The following is a 15,997-nucleotide window of genomic DNA, read 5'->3' as shown; positions in this document are numbered from 1 at the left end:
TCACAAAGTGTGTATCAAGTTTATAATATTCTTGTACACTTTTCATACGGAATGGTGAAGTTATGAAACAGTTATTTGAAGATATATAACTTGCACATAAAGTTGTCGACTTTCCGGAACCGGTCACTTTTATATACATATCCGCATGTATACACTTTTTATACCTTTTTGTCAAAGACTTTAATATCATAAAATATACTAGTAATAAGAATAGTCATGTCGACACATTATAGTTTCTTTCATTATTTAGTTTCTCATATCGTTAGACACTGATTATTAGTGAATCTGACGAAATGAAGTAGGAACATTTTAAGATCAACAACCACATAAATATCTATACAAACTTTAATACTCGTTAGAATTGTTAACCTTCTGTATTTATTAAAATAAACAAAAAAAATGTAATTACATCAAATACTATATTTTCATTTTAATTATGTCAGTAAATAAGAACCAGCTTTAGTTAAGGTTGGTGTGTTCATTGTTAGGCGACCTCTCGGTAAAGGTGGTGAAGTTTTATTGAAGTTAACAGGAAACAATGGTCAATTGTTAGCGACCACTTTAGCACTGGCAGTAACACGCATTCACTCGTCTTTTGTTTACTTTTAAAATTTAATTGACGTGGTATAATAATAATTAGTAATATACCAACGTTGACAATTTATTTTAACTATTTTTTTTTTGTATATCTGATATTTGTTCGAATTACAATTTTTATTAAAATTACCACGTAAATGTTCATCAAATGTGTTCTTAACATTTACAATCAATCCTATTCAACTTCAAAATCTTTTATTTTCAATGGTAGCCGCGATCGAATCCGATGATTAGGCGTAAAATTGTAACAATTTCGTGGACGTCTTTATTCCTACGAACTCCGGCGAGGTGTCGTTAGACACAAATAGTGTAAACATATATGCTCAATGCTCTTATGGCGGCAGTTTACTGTACTAATATTATTAGTTATTACACAAAAATACGTATCCACGAGTAATTAAATACCAAGAAGTGACGTGTCGGCAACAGACTATATTTTACAGGTACCTACTTAAATAGTTGACCATTGGCAAGGCTAAAAGTATCTTAAGAGGCTTAGTAACATTACAGAAAGTATAAAGATTTAATATATCCTTGCACTTGAGTAGTTGCGTAATTAAACCCCGAAGCACCTGTAGGCGGTCACTCAATGCTCGGCCTTACTGTAGCTAAGCTTACGTAGGAGAAAACCATTCATAAACGCATAACAAGATTTGTTATGCATGCGAGGTCGTAACGATCCCCTTCCAGCGATGGCGGCATTGTCTTTTATGTACTGAATGATATTTTTATAATTCTTATTTTACTTTTATGTCATATTCATGTTAAAACACCTGAAATATGAGATTAATTATAAAAGAAATATACTAAAGAAGTTCTCTTTCGAACCAATTTTTTTAAAACTATGAGCATTTTACAATTTTGTTAATATAAACAACTAGCTTTTACCCGCGACTCCGTCCGCGCGGAATAAAAAATAGAAAACGGGGTAAAAACTATCCTATGTGCGTTTCCTGGTTCTAAGCTATCTGCCCACCAATTTTCAGTCAAATCGATTCAGCCGTTCTTGAGTTATAAATAGTGTAACTAACACGACTTTCTTTTATATATATAAATATAAACATCATTTTGTGCCACCTTGGAAACACAAAAACATTTTGCAATGTCAGTTGGTTCGTCAGTTAAAAGAGTACTCTCGTTCCTGACGCGCCAAATCAAATGCCAGGTGATACACAGCTGTATTCCATTGATTTAGTAACATCTAGTGAACAACAGCACATATTCTAAACAAACGCAAAGTCGTCAAGTTTAATATAGAATTTAGAGTTCCATCACGCTCCCTCTGTAGTTTGAATTTACGACATCTATATATATAAAAGAAAGTCGTGTTAGTTACACTATTTATAACTCACGAACAGCTGAATCGATTTGACTGAAAATCGTTGGGCAGGTAGCTTAGAACCAGGAAACGGACATAGGATAATTTTTACCCCGTTTTCTATTTTTTATTCCGCGCGGATGGAGTCGCGGGTAAAAGCTAGTGAGCAATAAAACTATACAAAATTAAATAAAGAAATTCGTATTACAATATTTTGTTCTCATAACTATGACCGAATAATTTGTACAGAAACATGTTTTCGTTCCTCAAATTCTCTTTATAAACAGGGATAAGTTTTAAGTAGAAACTCGTGCGTAGATATCGACCCCTCCGACGAATAGAGTTGTACATTTTACTTTTATCATTGTCATATAAGATTACTGAAGTAACCGTACAGAGAGGCGTGTCAGGTCCGCGGCAAATGGAAAACAGTCATCTTTGCCCACGGTCGTATGTTATGTTATTTTTCTTGCCATCATACTATTATTATAAAAGCGAATGTTTAGGTGGATGGATATATAGATGTTTGAAGGTAGCGCCAGAATGGCTCAACGGATCTTGATGAAATTCGGCCCAGTTGTAGAACATAGTCTGGAAGAACACATAGGATACTAATTATTCTTTTGTTAATTTCGCGCGGATAAACAACAACAACATATAAACAAAAAAGTAATGAGATTCAATGTGGATGGCTATAAAGGTAGAGGAAGACCAAAGAAAGTATGGATGGATTGTGTGAAAGAGGATATGCGTAAGAAGGGGGTAAATTCAGATATGACGGCTGATAGAGATGTATGGAGGAGTAGTACATACTGTGCCGACCCTCCATAGGGATAAGGGCAGGTTGATGATGATGATGATGATGGAGTCAGACAGACAGATAGAGAAAAAATAAAAAATTGCTCAATCGTTATAAGCAACGCAAATATATCATGTGCATGTACGAAATATTTTTTTCTGTATAACATACAGATACTTCAGATTTATTAATTGTATGGATATATGTAGAATATATATATTTATAGACTTCTAACCAAAGTTTTAATCAGTTGTTAAATATCAGTTCAGTCTATAGTCTGGGCGTTTGCCTTTGATTATGAAGACTCTGATAAAGAAAGGTAACACCGCTCTTCGGATGTCAAAGGTGAGTTTATCAAAGGCCATATATTTAGTTACCGAGTAGAACTACAAAGCTCGGGAGTAAGAGAAAATTCGCGCTATCTTGCTGAAGGCAAACCGTGGGTTTCCACTACAATATTTGTATAAAAACATACTGCTTTTTCGGTTTTGTTTGCATTGTGGAAGCCCACGGTAATTCAAGAAATAATGCGTTATTTTGCCTGGTCTTCGTTATGATTACATATAGACGATTACAAGTGATAGATCACGCAACAATAATATTTGTTGGATGCACTGGGCCGGGTCGCCCGGTGAAATACCACGACCACAAAGAAGACAGGCGTGAAGTGGAAGCAATTCCGCGATTCGTCCGATGAGTGTGGTGCCGGAGGCCGGTTATTTGAGTCCTATTTTCTTTCCCACCCTTTTCCTTTGATTAAAGGTAGGCAACGGATTTGCATTTGCGGATGTCTTTAGGCAACGGTCGCCTCGCTATTTCGGCGAATTCAGGTGGCCGTTTGCTCGTTTGCCACCTTTTAATATATAAAAAAATGATCGTAGGCGTAGGTTATTCTGGAGGTGAATAAGTGTTGCGCAATTAATGGATAAACGGGTCGCTTCGTTTCCGAATTGCCGTTCGCTTCCCTTTTGGCTAAACTCTCACACTCGTGTATATTCAACTTTACACAACAAAGCGTGCCGCTTGTTACAAGATCTGCAAAAAGTGTGTCAAGCGATAATCTACCGAATGCTTTTTGTCTCAAGAGCTAAACTCCTATGTAGACACTTGACAGGCTGAGCAGGAAATAAAGCTGCGGGTGTGAAAGAGACAGAGGATAATTTTCGAGGGTATCGATCGTTCTGGTGGTGGCTAGCGGAGGTGGATGTTACCAAATTTCGTCTTAGTCCTTTGTAATTGTAACGTGTAATCAAATGTTCGAAATTAATGATTTGAATAGGTATAATCTTTAAGCGAAAGCCTGTAACAAAGTGTATTGTTTAACTTTCAAACTGAGGCCTAAACGTAATTGTATTTTATTTTCTAAGTTCTAAAACGTTTGTCATAATAATGTTTAATAGAAGATTGAAATTAAAAAAGTTAGGTATCCGTAAATTAAAAAGAAACCTTGAAGCTTTTGTACTGTCATTTAATTTTATAAAACGTGCTGATCATCAACAAAGATATCTTTTAACCTGAATTGGATGAAAAGTCCCTCGAACGATTCAAGGTAATGCATGCAGATTATGAAAGCGATGTGAGAATTTAAAAGATTATTATTTGACTTTGATGAGATATCTTAAAAATAAAAATTTCTAGATATAGGTATATGTATATATTTCTATATAGGTATATAACAGTTTACATATAAAAATAATGTTACATAAGTTAACAATCGCATAACGTTTCTTGCCTTTCTAAGTTTACAAAAATCCTTTATAAAAGTCGCTTAGAAATCCCTAAGCAAACATTTGATCCCAAATGGGTAGTTATAACAATTGTTCGGAGGCGAGTGAACGATTTCTGCGGTTTGCACTTGTGGTTACAATGTATACGAACGCCGTCCTGAGAGAGAGAGAAAGGGCGGGGGCGTGCGGGGGATGCGGAAGAGGCGGACGGGAGGTGTCTCTGCAGACAGCGTGGTGCCTTGTTCTCTCTACAGCTGCGCTCAACGTCACGTTTCAACCATTAAATGCTCATCCAATTAATGACTCCGATGACGCTCTTCAATTGCACAGTAACAAGCAAACGATCGCTTTCTTTGTAAGTACACAAAAAAAATCTACACTAAATATATATTAATAAATGAAGTTAAACACCAAGTAACTAATTTTATTTGACCAATGCAATTTACAAAATAAAAACATCCGAATGCAAAAATCTTTTTTAGCAATAAAGGGAACATTTTTTTTACTGTAGTGCATTACGTATGTGAATTTTAAGCATTTTTACGTAATGTAACTGTAACCGTATGTAGTGTTCGCTTTATCGGCGCATGCGTATAGTTACGTGTGTTTAATATTATTCAATGTAATTTAGCGAATTCCAGTATCGTATTACCGTTCAGTTTATAGAAGGAAGTATCCAAGGATTTTAAAACATCGATATACATTTTATTTTGTTATTAAAATAATTACTTTTGAAATTAAATCACGTTGCAATAATGTAAGGTGTTGGGAATTAGTTATAAAATGTTTCCCACATTTATTAAAGCAAAAGCTGATTCCAGCGTGCGTTGCGGTGACAGACATAATAATAATGTCAAATAACCAAAAAGTTTTGATCACTAGTTTGAACATTCTGATCTGTATCCATTTGAATTAGTCATAATGAGATATATACAGTATGCTACGTAAAAGTATATAACTTTGTGCATATAAAACATGGATACATTGCATAAATCGATTCTCGATTAAAGGCCCGTTTCCGATTGGAGTACTGTTGTGTGTGAACAATGCTCGTTGGGCGTGATGGAAGGCAAGCGCGTTCGTTAATCAAAGGATGCAAATTGCCACCGCATCGCATCTATCGAGGACAATGTGACCACAATGTGGGACAATCACCTTCAAACATTCTCTTAATAAGAGACTATTCTCCGTTTTCAACATATATAATTTCGAACCTAACACTTACTAACAACTTATTTAAATACATGTATCGCTCTATTCAGTTCATACAGATAGTTCACCTTTTGTGGATTACGAGTATAATAACAAAATTATGTTGGTTTTATTTTATTTAATATAGGTCAGTGATTAATTTATAACAAGCGGAAAAGCTGCATGAAAATGAACAGGTAAGGTCACAAAAGAATTATCGCGCGATACATTGCAGCCGGCTTTTGCCCGCCGACCGCCGATAGCACCGCATTTTAAATGGAAAAAGTTTCATGACGTCCGAGAAAGTGTTGATAGGCTGCCAACGGGCGTCATTATCAGCTAATTACCAGTTTAGAGGCACCTTTGGTGGATGTTACCGCATCATAGGGAAGTTGCGCTATATTGCATTGCGGACGTGCTGCGGCGTGACGTCACTGAGCCCCTCCGGGGAACAGGCAGGGGAGAGGGGAGAGGAGCGTGGCCTATTTATCCCGAGGAAGCGTATAAAAACGAGCCCCACGCTCGTGCGGATTTTCGGACATGTTCATAAATACGGGCTAAGCGACACTTGAAATGCATTCCTGGTACAACGATTTCCTGAAGCAAGCCTGATTGACGACTCTAAGTATTAGGGAAATATCCAAATTCCGTAACATTTCAAGGAATGTTAATATTGACTGACGGAACGAACATTGTCCTTTCGTCGTCCATTTCGTTCGACAAGTTTTTATTTGTTGAATAATAATTTATAACTCGTAAGCTTTTGGAGTAACACAGCCATCTGGGATATCCAATACTCTCTAACAAAAAGTCTTACAAATATGTTTCATAAGTTCATCTTATTTCTTCACCTATTTATACACGTGTTATATAAAATAATAAAAATAAATTGCCCTGTTATAGAGGCAGCGAAGTGTAAGTGGGTTGTTATTTTTATTTATATCATTTAACCGGTTTCACTGGGTAAGTGAGAGGAAATTACTAAGAATCTAGAAACAAAAAATAAAATATTGCAATTCAACTATTGTATTCGTATCCACACTTTATTTCATAGATTTAATAGATATGAATCTGTTTCTACTGCCAAACTAACTATACAAAGCATTTAAAAAAAAAAAAGAGAACAACAATATGTTTTTAGGCAGTGGAAATGAGTCGAAGCCAGCGTAGTCGCGGGAACAGCTAGTTTTTGTAGTAAGAATTGTATGCTTTTTGCTCTGTAAATTCTTGTATATGTTCAAATAGCAAAATTTAGCTATTTTTAATTCGTTAAAATTGTTATACTAAATGTGCGTAGTTTTATTCTGCACCGTTTTTTGTCCAGGAAAATATATCGCTATCTTATATTTAAGTATGATATGTTGAAAAAAAGATAACCGTCCATTTTTAGAAGGAATGTGTCCTTTTATCTTAGATACTTGCTAAAGTATTAAACGTATATAATGTTAACATATTTTTTATGTTGTAACACGGGTAATTACGTACATCTCCCGGTTGTGATAAAATCATAATCATAATAATCATAAAACTATGGCAACGTTTGACACTGTCAAAACGAAAAATTTCTCCCAGTAAATTAAAATACAATTTAAATATTTAAACAATCAAAACTAACAATAGAAATGGAAAAGAAACAAACACAAAAGAAGCCAGATCACAAAATTCATAGATACAATGAGGAGAAATCCAAGAAGACAGTGTCGCGTTGCCGAATGTGAGCTCGCACGCCCAACAACTTCGCGGCCTGCTCTGGTCTGCGCCACGACGGGGGACTGGATACCTGTTGCTCCCCCAGCCCTGATGACATCCAGTGGCGCAGCCATCGTCGGGCCGCCTTTGCCGGCCACTTCGTCTACAACACCGATGAGGAGTGGCCGCCCACCACCGGCTCGCTTGGAATCCTCGGGGGTTAATCCCCCGCCTACGGCTCCCGCAACCGGTGGTGTAGTGCGCCGCATGAGATGGCATTTATTAAATGAAAGTGTCATGCGGGCCTACTTCGGGGCGACAGAGGGTGGAACCAACCTTACGGCGTATCGGCCTAAGATGCTGTCTTTGTTTCAGACCCTTCACCCAAGTGTGTCTGTGACTGCCCAACGTCTATCGGATCAAGTGCGGGTCATACAACGGCGTCACCTGTTAGATGACTCTGTACTTGAGCGACTCCGTCACGAAGCGCGACCCCTTCACAATGCAGCTGAAGTACGTAATGTTGCACCTGTGGCCCCCGTGGCTGCTGATGTGCTAACGGAACCACCAAGTGAAGAGGTTTGTGTTAGTGATCAGGATATTGAGCGTTTGAGGAGAACTTTGGAAGATGTGATTTTGAATTATAGATCCTTATCAATCAGTGACCGTCCTCGCTTACCACGATTGCCCATTAACAAGCGGAATATATGTATTGTAAATGCTGTAGACCGCTTGTTATCTCCGTATGTGGATTCTAGTCTAGATTTATGCGATACCCATTCAATTCTCTATTGTGGGGCACTGACTGCATGTCGGGTGGCTGGAGTGGGGATTATAAATCCCAATTCAGGTTCTCGTCGTGGAGAAGCTCGCCCCGTATGGCAGTGCAGAATTGAACGGCGCATAAATGTAGCTAGAAGGCTCATAGCGAAGCTTCTTTGTTTTCGGGCGGGTAATAACCGCCCAAAGGTTATGCGTTTCGTGACTCAGGCGTTTGCTGGGACTGGTATCACGTCCAATGAATATATGTCAAGAGTCATGGAACGCATAGACTTCTGGAAACAAAAAGTGTTCGCATGGGCTAATCGCCTAAGAAGGTATAAAGAAAGATCTGAGAGATTTATTCAAAATCGCATATTCCAGAGAGATCAGAGGTGTATTTACCGTAACTGGGAGCAACCACAAAGCCAGGGACTTGATTTACAGCGACCAGATGCTACTGTGACTACTGCGTTTTGGAGCGGTATCTGGTCGGTGCCAATCGAGCACACTGAAGGCGAGTGGTTGAATGTTGTCAGACGCTCGTGTGAAGCGGTTACCGAAATGGGACCTGTAGTTATTACAGGTTCTGACATAAGTGCTGCAGTTCGTTCTGTTCCTAATTGGAAAAGTCCGGGCCCGGACGGACTGCAGAACTTTTGGCTAAAATGGTTCCGTAGTTCGCATGAGCGCCTAGCAGCTCAATTTCAATTGGCAATAGAATTAGGCACGCTCCCAGATTTCATGACATCAGGTATAACACATCTGATCTATAAATCTGGATGTTCTACGGACCCTAAGAATTACAGACCAATAACATGCTTGCCTACCATCTACAAGCTCCTTACATCCATTCTGAGAATCAAAATTGAAGCACATATTTGTACAAATAACGTTTTGTCAGCAACTCAGAATGGATGTAAGGTTGGGTCCCGTGGTACCAAAGATTGCCTCCTCATTGATATGGCTATTTGCCAACAGGTTAGACGAAGTAAAAAGAACATTTCTATGGCCTGGATTGACTACAAGAAGGCTTATGATTCGGTGCCCCATGGATGGTTAAGTAAAGTGCTGGAAGTATATAAAATACATCCTACACTTCGCACTTTCCTTAACTCATGCATGGGACAGTGGACCACAAGCTTTTCCAATCCAGGGCAGGGAAACCTTTCTACTTCCTCTAGCCGGATTGGAATCCGGCGTGGCATCTTTCAAGGTGATAGTCTGAGTCCATTGTGGTTTTGCTTGGCTCTGAACCCTTTAAGCACACTGCTAAAGAGTTCAGAGCTAGGTTACCGTCTACGTAGAGGGGGCGAGATCATATCACACCTTTTGTACATGGATGACCTCAAGTTGTACGCATCGAAGAAGTCTGACTTAATGACTTTGCTTAAAATTACCGACGATTTTAGCAGAGCCATTGGTATGACGTTTGGAGTGGACAAATGTGCGGTCATAAATGTACAAAAGGGGAAGGTTGTAGCTTCTGAGAATCTACAGCTTACTCAGGATGTGTCTCTCGTTTCCCTCTCGGAGAATGAAAGCTACAAATATCTCGGTATGTCGGAAGCATTAGGTATTCATGACAAAGGTATGAAACAACTGGTGAAAGAACGGTTCTTTTGCCGCCTGAAAAAAGTTCTAAAAAGTCTTTTATCGGGTGGGAACAAGTGCCGTGCTTTTAACAGCTGGGTCATGCCAGTCTTAGCCTACTCTTTTGGCATACTGAGATGGTCGCAGACAGAACTGGATGCCTTGGATAGAAAAGTTCGTCGATTGCTTACAGCATACCGGATGCATCATCCACGTTCGTCTGTAATGAGGTTATACATCCCGCGGAAACATGGGGGTCGTGGCTATTTAAATGCCAAGACCCTGCATAACCGCGAGGTGCACAATCTTAGGGAATATTTCCTTAAGGTGAACGTGGGAATGTATCAGGATGTTGTAGCAATGGACAAAGGAGTCACGCCGCTTTCCTTGGCTACCACGAATTGGCGAAGGTTACCGGTACTAAGTGTCTCGGACCGCATTAGTGTATGGAAGAGCAAGGAGTTACACGGTAGGTTCCATCGCGCCTTAACAGGGCCTGATGTGGACCAATTATCCTCCGTGGCTTGGCTGCGCTTCAGCAACCTCTTTGGGGAAACTGAAGGTTTTGTCTTTGCAATCATGGACGAAGTCATCGTAACGAACAACTACCGAAAACATATTCTAAAGGATGGTACGATTGACATTTGTCGGGCATGTCGTCGTCCCGGTGAGTCTATTAGACATATCGTTTCCGGTTGTTCTCGACTTGCGGACGGTGCATACTTGCATAGACACAACCAAGTGGCCAAGATTATCCATCAGCAACTTGCCCTTAAATATGCTCTTGTGGATACTGAGGTACCTTATTACCAATACCAACCTTCTCCTGTTCTGGAAAATAGCTATATCACGCTCTACTGGGATCGATCTATTATTACAGATAGGACTATTACTGCCAATAGACCCGATATAGTAATAATAGACCGGTCTGAGGGTTGTGTAATGTTAGTCGATGTCACTATTCCACATGACGAGAATCTCGTGAAAGCTGAAAAAGAAAAATTACTAAAATACTTAGACTTGGCTCACGAGATTACCGCCATGTGGCGTATGAAATCGACTACCATTATTCCGATAGTCGTATCGGTGAATGGACTGATAGCGAAGAGCTTCGACCAACATCTTAAGAAGCTCTCGCTAAACAGTTGGATTAAGGGCCTGATACAAAAGGCAGTTATTTTAGAAACCGCACGCATAGTTAGGAGGTTCCTGTCTCTGTAGCCCTCACCACTGGTTGTTTGAGTAATGGGATTCCGCAGCCGGTGGTATACTATTTTTTATATAATATATTTTGTTAATTTTTTTTTATTATAAAATGTATTATATAAATAATAAGATAATAAATGAATAAGAATTAAATAATAATAATCATATATATATGTTACCATACCTCTCCAAAATGGCTTGACCGATTTTCATAAATTTTTATACGCATTTTCAGTAGGTCTGAGAATCAGCTACTATCTATTTTTCATACCCCTAAGTGGTAAGATTGGCACAGATGTAGAAAAGTCTGGGAGAACACATAGGCTATTTATTAAGTTTTATTAAATACGCGTGGACGAAGTCGTGGGCTACAGCTAGTAACATCTAATTTTTTTAATTATGTTTATGTAATTTTTATGTTAACCTTTTTCATAACTTATTAATATTTGTTTACCAGGAGACAGGTCCACTTAAAGTAATTGTCAAATAATAATCGTCCCTTTACATCCATTTAAGTTTGTGCCTATTTTAACATTGTACAATTTAAAATATAACAAAGAAAACCCTACTTATTATGCTACACTCATGAAAGACCACAAAAGGCTATCTGTATAAGATAAACTCATTATTATTATTATTTCATTATTTGCATCCAATTGCTGCGGTTTGCATTGAGCACGTTTCGAACGCCGCAATAACAAACGCTCGATAAACATCGAGTGCCGTCGATTCTATTATAATTATTAAGTTTAGTACTTTGATAGCGAACGTGCTGCCATCTAACCTAGTTGCAAGTTTTAAATACATAAAATCGAACGCAGATATAGTTTTACGTGTCAATAAATTACACAAAACAATAAAAACAAAGAGTAAAAAATAATAGGCTCGCCTGACTGTTGCCCTTATGAGATTCCCGGGAAAAGTACAACTCGAATCACAATGAAAATATCACACATAAGATCAAAAACATTACCCGACCCCGACTGATAGATTATATAACTTTTTTTCATTTATTATTTACATATTTACTTAAAAATGATAAAAAGTGTCTTTTGCGAAAAGAAAACAAAAAGTAACAAAGTACTTTAAAATTACTCCATTCGTTTGATCGTTGTTAAAACATTTTCTGAGAGGTGGTCCATTTAGCTAAAGGGAGGCATAAAAGACGCGTCGAAAGAAAAATAATACGGGCTATTTTGAAACGCAAAGGTAGTAGCAACAATGGACTGAATGTGGGTCTCAACTTTGTCTCTTGGCTTCACTGAACCGTTTCTGTATTGATAACACTCTTTATATACTCGTAGTATTAGCTGTTGCCGCGGACTTTGCTTACGTTCAATATATATAATTTAATAGTTTTTTTTTTGTCATCCGTCACTGAACTTATGTATGTCTAAGTTATGTATAAAGCTTAGAATTGATATTTGATATTATTAATAAAATATATCCATTGATAGCACTAAATAGTTTTCATAGATTTGAATTGACATTATCGCACACAATATCTTTTCCAAAATTAAGTAAGTATATAAAAAATATAGAGTACAATTGCATTGGAAATTAATATTAAACCTTATTGCGGGGTCGTTAGGCTCTAAATGTATCCAAAGAGGACAACAGGGAGCGGCAATATTGAAACAATCGCTATATCACTAGACTGGGCCGACGCGCCGCTTTATGTAACATTGGACGGATAATGCGAAATTTCTCATGTTTCAGTTATTAAGGTTATATAAAATAAAATGCACACGTTGCACATTTGTATGCGGTGGTTGTCTGCCCGCATCCCTCCCCCGCCGCTACCCCCGTCCACCTAACTTCCCGCACCCCGCTCGCTATTCAAACATTGCATAAAACGAGTAGGTTCAGATGAACCGTGATTTTCTGTGAGGAAATTCAAATACTTTTCTATTTTATCAATGCATTTCCATCTCGATCGCAACAATGCCGCTACAGTGAGCAACGTCGTAATTATGTTCTTTATTGACTCTTTGACCGACTACACTTACCTTTAAGTAGCTGTTTCATAAGCTTTTGATCTGTTTTCTCTTACACTATTTACCTCATTATCTTTTTTTTTGTTTTTTATTAGTTTTAATTCTCCAAATTCTTTAAGAAGGAAGAGAGTAATAATATTCTTTTGTCGCAATCATGCATCGCCTATGGATCAATAAAATTCAGATATATTTATTCATTTTTTTGTATACGCCTGTGATATGATAATGTTCTCATTCGAAGTTCCCTTTTGCACTAACAGCGCGTGTTCTAATCTGGTTATACCGAATCACAACTAGCATATTGTCCCATTGACCGCATTTAAAACCTTTTTAAATCTAAATACAACAGAGACACATATAGTTGTGTTCATGTCCGTCGCTTGAAGAATAAACAATTAAATTATCCTTACTAATTTAAATATATTCGTATGCTGTTAAATAATTCCTCTAATTGTTAGTGATATGTATGTATGTATGTATGTATGTACATCTTACCAGGTCACGGTTGATTAACAATACCAAGTAGAATAGATCATTTATTAATTAATTGACTGTCGCTAGATCGTCTTCCTTTAAAATTACTATGAATACTGTAATTATAATTATTAATTGGTGTATTAGAATGAATGTGTAATCAACTGTCGTGTTTTAATAGCTACTGTGATTGAAATGTTACTAATATTATAAATGCGAATGTTTTGATAGATGGATGGATGAATTGACAGATGTTTTTGAAGATATCTCCGAACGGCTCTACAGATCTTGTTGAAATTTGGCATAGGTGTAGAGCATAGTCTGGAAGAACACATGGGCTAATAAAGATTTTTTTTTATTCCGCGCGGACGGAGTCGCGGGCGACAGCTAGTCTATACATATTATGAAAATCGGAGTTTCCGTGTAATATAAAAATGTATATACCATAAACATGATGAATTTGAGTAGCTGATAAAGAAAATCAATTTTAAAAGTTTTTCCAGTCTGTATGTCTGTCCACAAGGTCACGCTTGTGACGGATACGGTACGGTCTCTACGGAGCAAAGGCATAGTATGTAGTATAGTATATAATATAGTATGTGTGTGTGTGTATAATATAGTATATATATATAGTCTTCCATACATCGTTAGCTAAAATTGTTAGTAAAATCGGATAATCATGTCATGAAATTTGAGTCATGACTTAATTGAAATATAAAAATAGACAATAGGTGATTAAGTTGCAATCGCAAAGTATGAACGGAACGGTGTTGGGTTGTTTAGCAAATAGGAAAGCAGAGAAGCGAACAGCTGGCGACCTAATTGTGGGTGCGAACGGCGAGCAACGAGCGCTGAGCGGCCCGTGACCTAGTCGCTTGGGCCGGGCGCCGCCGCGTCTGTGTCGCTCCCTTCCGCCGTCCGCGGCCGCACTGCTGTATCCAGGAAGGCAGGGGTGGGCGCTCAAAGCCCGCCCTCCAGCGGCGGCAGACTGTCTCACTCCTAACTTATCTTTAGGGATGTGAAGCGTCAACCCTTAAACTAAACGATATCGTTCTTCATCACTCTATGACTATGACAATTCGTGTTCGATGTAATCGTATTCGATGTTCCTGGCATTTTATAATGCTTAGGTTTTGTCCGTAGGGATCCCATTTGGCTTGGCTCGATCCTCTCTTGTTTCTTCTACGTCCATAAGTCTACGTAATATGGTCGTCGGTTACAGGTACCTCACTCACATCGAATAATGATAATTCGTAGGCGTTGCTGTAATTTGTTATGTGACTAAACATTTACCACTCATTGTTTGTACGTTAATACTCGTAACAATAAATTAAAAATGGATTATAAAGTCTATTAATATATATCAAAACAAAGTGTCGCTTCACTAGACGCCTTAGGGAAGTGCCGACTTAAGACGCTACCACTCTACGGCAGAGACATTCTAGGTTATGATGTCGTTCTATTAATTCGACGGCGGCGCTCTGAGGTCGAGACATATTCCCGGGCGAGATGAGGTTTGTGGGTCAAAATAATCCCATCACCTTCCTTATTTCTAGCATCCGTTGATGCACAACGTTTCCTTTATGTTAAAAGCTCTTTGCCGCTCTCAGAGGCATTTTGTATGAGTTGTATGATTGATTGATTTAATAAGAGAAAACATGAGTAAGGGACTTCTTCAGTTATCATTAAAAGACCCTAGGTAAGGCAGTTAATAAGAAAGACCTTGTATAGAAATTTAATTTTAATTGTTATCTTTGACTTCCGTTTCGTCCATGTTATGTAATTCGCTACAATTACGTAAATTAAAGCCTTTCAAGCTTCTTACCTTCGTCAAGACTTAACTTCTATGTAACATGTATTACGTTTTAGAAGTGACAAGTATGCGGTAAGTTCTTTGTTCTTTTAGAAAACGGTAAAAATATTATTAATATCGTTTTGTATTATTGATTTAAGTTTGCTGTGTTTCGGACATAAGTACCTGTGTGGTATTTTGCTTAATATAAGTAATAACATAGAACGATTTTGTGTACTGAAAGAATTGAAACGTAATCTTTATTTAAAATGCCCCCTTTCAGTTATCGATTTTTGACATAATCAAAATTTTGAGACAAGTTTCAAATTATTCCAGTGAAAAAACAGACGCATTCGAAGTGCGTGCAACAGTTTGTTTAAATAATATAAAACATTTATATTAAGTGAAACACAAATAAATAACAAAAGGGTTGATCCAAGAATTTACAATAAAATGAGTCAAATTAACCGACTACGGAGCTGTAGCACCACCGTAGCTTACGTCGTAGCACTGAGCATGTTACACATTATCACGCATTTCAATTCTTGGTATTAGTCGAGTAATAGAGCAATAAAAGCAATTGACAGTAAATAAAATTGTCGCTTAGTAAATTTTACTTTAAGTAATGTTTAATATGTTCAACGAACAAGACTACTTAATTTTTAATCGAAATGGTTAGGACTGTCTTTATAGAATTGTGTTAAAAGTCATTGATTAAGGCTTAATATATATTTCAGATTTAGATTTTTTGTATCGATATTGAATATTTTAATTTTATGCATAAATCAAACTATCGCTTTTTGTTAAATTGAGTCAATTAATTTTATGTATCTCCTATCAAAGACATCTCTTTTT

The sequence above is a fragment of the Papilio machaon genome, chromosome Z, assembly GCF_912999745.1.
Source record: "Papilio machaon chromosome Z, ilPapMach1.1, whole genome shotgun sequence".
Taxonomy (NCBI): Eukaryota; Metazoa; Arthropoda; class Insecta; order Lepidoptera; family Papilionidae; genus Papilio; species Papilio machaon.
This window is presented reverse-complemented; position numbering follows the sequence as displayed.